Genomic DNA, 9,190 nt, shown 5'->3' on the forward strand with positions numbered 1-9,190 from the left:
GCAACTTCGTAACGTAGAAGTGGCTCAAGACTACGCGCAGCAATTAGCAGTGGCCCTACCAACGGAAGAGCAGCTTGGCGCAGCTACACTTGAAGATGGCTGGAAGGACATCCGATCCGCCATAGGTAGTACCTCGGCTACAGCACTAGGCTTCGCGACTCCGAATCACAGAAACGACTGGTACGACGGCGAATGTGAACAGTTGAAAAACGAGAAGAATGCAGCATGGGCGAGAATGCTGCAACACCGTACAAGAGCGAATGAGGCACGTTACAAACAGGCGCGGAACAGGCAGAACTCAGTCTTCCGGATGAAGAAGCGCCAGCAGGAAGAACGAGATCGCGAAGCGATGGAAGAGCTGTACCGCGCTAAGGACACACGAAAGTTCTACGAGAAGCTGAACCGCTCGCGCAGAGGCTTTGTGCCACAAGCCGACATGTGCCGAGATAATCACGGGAATATTCTCACGAGCGAGCGTGAGGTGGTCGAGAGGTGGCGGCAGCATTACGATGAGCACCTCAATGGCGACGTTGCAAGTACCGAAGGTGGCGTGGTAACCGATCTAGGAGTATGTGCACAGGACGAAAGACTTCCGGCCCCTGACCTTCAAGAGATTGAGGAGGAGGTTGGCCGGTTGAAAAACAACAAAGCCGCTGGAGCAGGTCAACTACCAAGCGAGCTTCTAAAATACGGTGGAGAAGCACTGGTGAGAGCACTACACTGGGTCATTACCAAGATTTGGGAGGAGGAAGTATTACCGGAGGAATGGATGGAAGGTATCGTGTGTCCCATCTACAAAAAGGGCGACAAGTTGGATTGCGGGAACTACCGCGCGATCACACTACTGAGCGCTGCCTACAAGATACTCTCTCAAATTTTATGCCGCCGTCTATCACCGATTGCAAGAGAGTTCGTGGGGCAATATCAGGCTGGATTTATGGGTGAACGCGCTACAACGGACCAGATGTTCGCCATCCGCCAGGTGTTGCAGAAATGCCGCGAATACAACGTGCCCACACATCACTTGTTCATCGATTTCAAATCGGCGTATGATACAATCGATCGAGAACAGCTATGGCAGATTATGCACGAATACGGATTCCCGGATAAACTGATACGGTTGATCAAGGCGACGATGGATCGAGTGATGTGCGTAGTTCGAGTATCAGGGACACTCTCGAGTCCCTTCGAATCTCGCAGAGGGTTACGGCAAGATGATGGTCTTTCGTGCTTGCTGTTCAACATTGCTTTGGAGGGTGTAATACGAAGAGCGGGGATAAACAAGAGTGGGACGATTTTCACGAAGTCCGTTCAGCTGCTTGGTTTCGCCGATGATATTGATATTATTGCTCGTAAATTTGAGACGATGGCGGAAACGTACATCCGACTAAAGAGTGAAGCCAGGCGAATCGGATTAGTCATTAATGTGTCGAAGACAAAGTATATGATGGCAAAGGGCTCCAGGGAGGAATCACCGCGCCCGCCACCCCGAATTCATATCGACGGTGATGAAATCGAGGCGGTTGAAGAATTCGTGTACTTGGGCTCACTGGTGACCGCCGACAACGACACCGGCAGAGAAATTCAGAGGCGCATTGTGGCAGGAAATCGTTCTTACTTTGGACTCCGCAGAACTCTACGATCGAAAAAAGTTCGCCATAACACGAAGTTAACCATCTACAAAACGCCTGATTAGACCGGTCGTCCTCTATGGGCACGAAACATGGACCCTACGTGCAGAGGACCAACGCGCCCTTGGAGTTTTCGAACGGAAGGTGTTGCGTACCATCTACGGCGGAGTGCAGATGGAAGACGGGACTTGGAGAAGGCGAATGAACCACGAGCTGCATCAGCTGCTGAGAGAATCAACCATCGTCCATACCGCGAAAATCGGGAGGCTACGGTGGGCGGGTCACGTCATCAGGATGTCGGATAGCAACCCGACTAAAATGGTTCTCGACAGTCATCCGACCGGTACAAGAAGACGTGGAGCGCAGCGAGCTAGGTGGGTCGACCAAGTGGAGGACGATCTGCGGACCCTACGCAGAGTGCGGAACTGGAGACAAACAGCCATGGACCGAGTGGAGTGGAGGCGGCTACTATGTACAGCAGAGGCCACCCCGGCCTTAGCCTGACCGATGATGATGATGATAGATTTCGTTTCGTGGGTGAAAACATTCTGGGAAGTGACATCTGTTTGTTGACGGCTTTTCCTAGTTACGGAGGATTTTTCAATCTAGTGTGCATTACAAATTTGTTCTACAATTCAATCTCTCCCTATCTCGATGGTCCCTTCAATATCGAGATGTAGAGAGTCGACTGTAAACTAAATTCACCAAATCAATGAATATGAAGTGCAAATGAAAAAAAATATGACGCCCTCCATATTCGAACCGGTAGTCGCTGCGTTTAGAGTCCTACACTCTACCTCGACTCCACAATTGCGATGGACTGCAAGCAGATGAAATCTGACTTGAATCAATCCTCTGTCGACATCTAGGTTTTCACACTTGTACAGTAGCGAAGTTAACTTATTCATATTATGTATCTGTGTCCCGGTTCAAATCTACATAGGAGTGCATCATATATATAAAATCCCAGAGTTGTCTGTCCTTCCGTCACCTTCGAAATGTTTCATTGAAATGTTTCACAGAATAAAAGCTACAATAATCATTGCACTGGAGCATTGCACAGGGTATATTCCCAAATCCTGGCGGGATATTACTGTGAAGTTTATTCCGAAAGTGGGTCGTGCAAGGATGGAAGAAAATCACTTCTAACGACAAATGATACACCATACGAACAATCAAAGATAGCCGTTGCTCTTGCGGTAGCATGATGCGTCACCCTCGCTCTGTGCTCGTATCACAGAGCAATCAAACATCTGATGCACGCTTTATCGCGGGATCTATCGTTATCGGATCATGTTACAAGCCGCGATAAACTTTAGTCATCACGATTATGGCCACTTTTGCACCCGGAACCAAAATTCATGATCTTCCAGATTCACATTCCATATTACATTCATATGCAGATCATATGAAGCTTCAGCAATAAGCATGCACAAAAAGTGATCGAATATTGAAATTTATCATTTCGACTTCATGATAACGATCGCATCACGGCCGCACATGCCGAGCGATTCATTATTCGAGGAGCATGGGTTGTTATGAATGCTTGACGATAAAATTCTATCATTGTTGCTATGATCGAGCGATGCCTTCCAACCGCGACACATTTGGGATCCCATCATGATCACTGGATTTCCATCTTTGGGGTCGTGCGTCGTATGAAGAAGCAAAGAGTTTCAGACCTATCAGTTTGACCTCTTTACTTCTGAAATGCTTAGAACGCATTGTGGATCATCACATCCGTGATGTTCATCTGACCAACGTGCCTCTTCATGTGAACCAACATGCCTACCAATCTAGTAAGTCCACTGTGACTCTTTTACACAAGGTTGTTTACGATATCGAGAAAGCATTCGCTCAAAAGCAGTCTTGTCTGGGTGTTTTCTTAGATATCGAGGGTGCCTTTGACAACGTGCCTTTCGATGCCATATTGGAAGCCGCACGGAATCATGGTATATCTCCAATGATTTCCAATTGGATTCACCAAATGCTCAAAAACCGATATCTCTTCTCGACATTGCGTCTAGCAGGGATTAGGAAATTGAATGTTTGTGGATGCCCCCAAGGGGAAGTCTTGTCACCGCTTTTGTGGAATCTCGTAGCAGATACGCTATTGAGGCAACTCAATAATAGCGGTTTTCCTACTTATGGTTTTGCCGACGACTACCTAGCATTGTTAGTTGGTATGTGTATCACCACCCTTTTCGACCTGATGCAAAGCGCCCTTCAGGTAGTTGAGGGTTGGTGTCGCCAATATGGCCTTTCGGTTAATCCGAATAAAACATCTATTGTTCTTTTTTACGGAAAGGCGAAACCGTAATGGCGTTTGACCTTTGCGTCTCTTTGATTCTGAAATCGATGTGACTGAACAGGTTGAGTTCAGAATCAAGAAAGCTTGTATGGCCTTCAGGCAATGCCGGCGAACCTTCGGTACAACTTGGGGTCTAAAACCCAAGTATATCAAATGGATCTACACAACTGTTCTTCGGCCAATATTGGCTTATGGATGTCGTGTGTGGTGGCAAAAGGGCGAAATGAGAACGGTCCAATCAAAATTAGACCATCTCCAAAGGATGTGCTTAATGGCGATGTCTGGAGCGTTCTCTTCAAATCCACGGCAGCGCTCGAAGTTCTCTTTGACGTTGCTCCACTACACATTCATCTCAAACAAGAAGCACTTTCTTGCACTTACCGTCTACGGGTACTCGGTCTACTAAAGGAAACTCCTGTGAACCGCACATCAACACACACCTCGTTGTTTCCACTTTTGGTGAATTGGGACAAAATTGTCCTTGCTCCAAGTGATCTTACAATTGGTTGTAATTTTCCATATAGGACATTTTCCACGAAATTCCCTTCCCGGGAAGAGTGGACATCTGGATATATGGAGAGAAGTATTTCAGACGGCATCGTATGTTACACTGGCTCCCTTCTCGAAGGTCGAGCAGGTGCTGGTGTTTATTCTCGTGAGCTAAGGCTGTATCAGTCTTACTCACTTGATAGACACTGCACCGTTTTTCAGGCCGAAATCTTTGCTCTTATGTGCGGAGTGCAATCAGCACTTCAGCAGCACGTAATGGTCAGATAGCCAGGATATTCTGTTGTTCTTAACCCGCTGCACAGTGGGAACAAATAGGTATAAAACGCGAATAAATTCAATATCTCTACTCGGAGTGGATGGATTTGAATCAATTTTTGACACAAACTGCAAAAATTTCTACAGTTTCAGATAAGGAGGTTGTCATTTGCCGCACGATGTTGGAAATCAGTGTATTGAGCTCGTTTTACCCCATTCTTTTTCACACACATCTTTTTGAGAATTTTTTTATCTATTCCCGACTGGCGCGCAAAATAAATGACTTATTTAATTCGTATTTGTGTAAAAACTTCCATAGTATCGGCAATTTGTCATAAGGTTGGTCATGCTCTTATCAATTGCGTTCCACTCCGGGCGGAGATGCATGTGAAATTTTAAAGAAATAGGGGTCACCGAGGTTATTTGAAGAAATTTCGATTTTTGAGGCCGTGCAGTGAGCCAAACCATCTCCATTCGATACTACGGAAGTTTTTACACAAGCACGAATTAAATAAATCATTCATTTTACACTTTAGGATTTTTCTAAAAAGGTGAAAATAAGAGAGAGTGGGGTAAAACGGGCCCGGTACACTGATTTCTAGCATCGTGCGGCGAATGACAACCTCCTTATCTGAAACTGTAGAGATTTTTGCAGTTTGTGTCAAAAATTATTTCAAATCCATCCACTCCGAGCAGAGATATTGAATTTATTCACGTTTTATACCTATTTTACCTATTTTTTTCCATTGTGCGATGTGGTAAAGAGCTATAGGCTCTCTTTTGCTTTATGCGTTATTACAGTGCCCTTTTCAGGGCGTTGTTTGAACCCATTATGGTACGCTTATGCGTTAGTATCCTCTTCCAGGGTATTTCCCTACCTGTCCTTATCCCCATCCCTATCCTTATTTCCTTCCTTTTCCCTCAGGTAGATGATGAAATAGGCTATTATCTTGGCGATGGCACAAATGTCCCAAATGGAGGATAACGTGCCTCTGGAGCCGGCCTTCTGAAACCTGATTGCACCTGTGTTGAATTGGTGTATCATTGTAAAGGTGCATTGTTAACACGCAGAAAAATAACACATATTAGAACCAAATTCAAAGAGACTTCGTTACTAAGTCGCGAGGTTTGTTGAATCAATAAAAATATTTCTTTGTTTTCAATATTGGAGAATGCATAATGCCAATATGAGCAAGGTAATTCAGTTTTACCTTCAGATTTTCAAGAGCAGATCTGGTCGTGAGCGATAACTCGCTATCAGTACAGCATATTATAGCAGTACCCGTGTTCAATTATCACTTGCCTTTTTTATTTCGCTTTCACTTTCAAACAAAAATATTTTGTTTTTGAATCTAAGTCCATGAATATTTGTTTCAAAAAAATATAGGCTTGATTGTTAAAGCAATGAAAATAATACTTTGAAACTAATACCAAATGTAATTGATTCAAAGCAAAATGGTATTAAGCCGTGGATCAATGGTTTATTTTTTTTTTATTCTTGAATATTGTAGTATTGTTTGGTCCCCATTTATGAAAACTCATGAAGAACGCATAGAATCGGTGCAGAAGAAATTTTTGCTATTTGCTCTACGTAAACTGAGATGGACAACTTTTCCACTTCCTTCTCATGAATCACGTTGTATGCTAATAAACATACAAACTTTAAAGGAACGTCGTGAATATGCTATGATAACATTTGTAAATGACATTGTTTCGTAACGTGTAGATTGCAGCAATCTGCTATTCTGTTTTAATTTTTATACTCCGACTCGACAATTAAGAAATCGAAACATATTTGCGGTCAGTCATCATCGTACAAATTATGCGAAATTCAGCCCAATCAATAGAATGATGTTAATTTATAATAAGCATTACGAATCTATCGACTTGACCATGTCTCGCGTAAAGTTAAAACAATATTTCAACTCTGTACGATACAATAGAATATAGAACAAATTATGTATGTATGTAGTCTACAAACGGTTGACGAAATAAAAAAATAAATAAATAAATAAGTACTTTATTTTTGAGTTTAAAATATTTTTTTCTGCGTGTTGCTAAAGTACATTATTGCATAGGTGCATCCTTGCATTGTTGTGTCGTATCATTGGTGCATCATTGTATTGATACATCGTTGTATGGGTGCATCTTTGAATTGGTGCATCGTTGCATTGGTGCATCATTGCATTAGTACATCGTTGCACAGGTGCATCGTTGCATTGCTGCATTGATGCATCGTTGCAGTGTTGGGTCATGGCATTGGTGCGTCGTTGAGTTGGTGCATCATTGCATTGGTGCATCGTTCCATTGATGCATCGTAGGATTTGTAAAGCATTGTTTCTATAAATTATTTCAGCAATTTCTAGAATTTTCTTTCCATTCTATGGATCAGAATCCTACAACAGTCATTTACAGTCAAGAGGTGGATACTTGAAACACAGACAAACAGACGTATCACTTGGAACAAATTGTGATAAAAGTCATCGTTACGAAAACATAATCGCCCAATGCTAACCAAGCTATGTTACGCAAACCCCTCAGTAGGTGGCGGTAGTGAGCAAACGTCAAACAGGAGTAAAAACGATGCGAGCGCCGTGATCGAGTGATTTGCGAACTACAAAATATTTGAACTAACCGTTAAAAATGGTAACGATGAAAAGTGAGTAGAGTGAGACGTCTGTTTGTCTGTGCTTGAAAGTATACCTTCTGGCGCTTTTCAATGAGATACCCAATGCTGTGAAATATTTCATATATGCATTGATGTAATGGCTTTCGTGGAATCTTATGAAAGGTTTCCTTCTGGCAGATTCTGTGAATAAAAATCATAGATATGAAATCCCAGAGTTGTTTGTCCATTCAACACGCTTTGAAATGTTTCGTTGAATTGTTTCACACGGTATGACAGTTATACAGTTATACTTTTTAGGAACGTAGCTAGCCACGCTGGGTCTGCTAGTAAAGTAATAAGTAAATTTGAGCATGTATTCTCAATAATACAAGCAACAACAAGTTGTGATGAATCTGAAAAGTACATTTTTGTTTTCACATTCATTTTGAGGAAGTTCCGTCAGAAGCTGCTTAGAAGGCTATCCGACTTCTTATGTGAACTTTCAAGTTCCGAAATTATTTAAAAATAAAGGAAGGCTAAAGAGCAACCTCCAACAAGCTGCTTAGCTTATAAAGTACCCTCTTATCTGAACTTTTGGTTACTTGGGGTACATAGTAGCGGTCTCCATTCTCCTCGGTCCTTAGCTGTGTGTCTCCAATTCCGCACTCTGCGAACAGTCCACCGATCGTCCTCCACTTGATCGACACACCTAGCTCGCTGCGCACCACGTCTTCTTGTATTGTCGGGCCGCCACCAAACCGGACGTCGCACAATCAAGTCGCGACGCGACCCAACTCGCGACGTTTTTGAATCGTGTCAAAAGTAGTGCGCATCCTTCCCGTAGTTGTCAGCAACACAGCGCACTAGATGCGAAACAGTTGCGACACTTGTGGACCAAGAAAATAGCAATTTTTGATTGAATGTCTGTCTTGATTCCAACCAGATAGACAATACCGGTCGGACGACTCTTGCGAACCATTTTAGTCGGGTTACTATCCGACATCACGATGACGTGACCCGTTTTTCGCGATGCGGACGATGGTTGGTTCTCTAAGCAGCTGATGCAGTTCGTGGTTCATTCGCCTTCTCCAATTCCCGTCTTCCATTTACACTCCGCCGTAGATGGTACGCAGCACCTTCCATTCGAAAACTTCAAGGGAGCATTGGTACTCTGCACGTTTCCTGCCCATAGAGGACTACCGGTCTAATCAGCTTTTGTAGATAGTTAACTTCGTGTGACGGCGAACTTTGTTCTGCGGAGTCCAAAGTAAGCTCGATTTCCTGCCGCAATGCGTCTCTGAATTTCTCTGCTGGTGTCGTTGTCGGCAGTCACCAGTGAGCCCAAGTAGACAAATTTGGGAAACACGAATTCCAAGAACGCAGAAATTCGGGGCAGCGTGCGCAGTGATTCCTCCCTGGAGCCCTTTGCCATCATGTACTTTGTCTTCCACAAATTAATGACTAATCCGATTCGCCTGGCTGCACTCTTTAGTCGGATGTACGTTTCCGCCATTGTCTCAAATTTGCGAGCATGTTTACGTTCTCGAATTTCTGTTGATATCGGATTGTGATGGTATCGTCGATGGAAAATCATCTCCAGGGTTGCAGTTGTGGTGATGGAACAAGTGCGAAACGTTCGACTGCAGAGGCCACAACTCCAGGCTTGCCCAGGAAATCCCCAGGATTTCCCGCAAAGAGGTAAACTCAATCTGCCCGACGAACTGTAAACTTGACAAGCATGCCTTCAAATCATATAAAAACAGTATTTATAAAAAAAAAACAAAATCAAAACATTTTCTGCGTAACTGCTGATCGCAGTGACTCTGTTGGCTGGCAGTTGTAAAAACGACACAATCTTTTTCAACCTTCAGTAAA

This window comes from Aedes albopictus, chromosome 3 (genome assembly GCF_035046485.1).
Source record: "Aedes albopictus strain Foshan chromosome 3, AalbF5, whole genome shotgun sequence".
NCBI lineage: Eukaryota > Metazoa > Arthropoda > Insecta > Diptera > Culicidae > Aedes > Aedes albopictus.